We start from the raw sequence: 1,108 nt of genomic DNA on the forward strand, positions 1-1,108 counted from the left end.
GGAAGCGGGGCTGGAAGCGGGGCTGGAAGCGGGGCTGGAAGCGGGGCTGGACCGGGCACCCGGCGTTCCGCGGGGTCTGCGACAAGCGGGCTCCACACCGGCCCCACCAGCCCAGGCCTGGCATCTTAGGGCCGGCACGGGGACCCTAGACGGGGTTTATATTATTTAGATCTGCGGAGCTCTTTCGTGCCTCCCTAGTTAGGAGGTCAGTTGGGTTTGTGTCCAGACGCGTCTGCTCCCTCTAGAAAATTTTTGGAGCTTCCTTATATGTTGGGCTGACTTGAATCTTTTCATTGCTAATGCTATCATGCTTGCGACGTGGGTATCCTGACGGCAAAGGTTCAGGCTCGCAGCTTTGACAGCATCTTTCACAGCATCGCATGGGACTCTCACCGCTTCTCCGCGGTTACATCCCTTGGAGATCAGTAGCTGTCAGGTGGTCACAGGGTCTGGAGTATGCTGTGGTTGCACAGTCCTATCTTGCTGCTCCACTTCATAAGACTATGTTACTGGCTTCGATAGGGTGTGTCCCACGGTAACAATGTGACTCATAGGATAAGACACGTTCTGCCTATTCCTGCTGTCACAGAAAAGTCATTATCCTTAAGGCCTTTTAGCACTGTTCGATTGCTATGAACTAGTTGCATTGCAAATTAAGTAAAACTGGGCTCATCTATACACTTGCGGGAAGAGTCAGACACAGAGCAATGAGGGCATATCACAAGAGTGCAAACAAGAAATGAAAAAGGTACTACTGCTGTTTGAAGAGTAGAAACACTAGTTGCAATCAATAGCACTAACCATGCTCAATAATGTGATTGCTTGCATTAGGCAGACTTCTGACAAATCAAATGAAAACTGCACACCAAGCCTTTTCCCTAAGGGATTTACAGTCACTAGGCCCTTTGTTATTTTACTGGAGTTTTTTTCTGGGATCTCTAGTTCTGCTTCTTTACCTATCCACAACAACTGTTCTCAGTAGGTGATGCAGGTCAGCATTGATCTATTGCTTAGAACTGACTACTTGTAAGGAATAGCATGTTTTCTTTGGATTCTGCCTCAATTTGACGACATCTGCTAGATATTCTCAGAGGATGCTTTGCCTCCC

The sequence above is a fragment of the Corapipo altera genome, unplaced genomic scaffold (assembly GCF_003945725.1).
Source record: "Corapipo altera isolate COAL_440 unplaced genomic scaffold, ASM394572v1 63, whole genome shotgun sequence".
In the NCBI taxonomy this organism is placed as follows: domain Eukaryota; kingdom Metazoa; phylum Chordata; class Aves; order Passeriformes; family Pipridae; genus Corapipo; species Corapipo altera.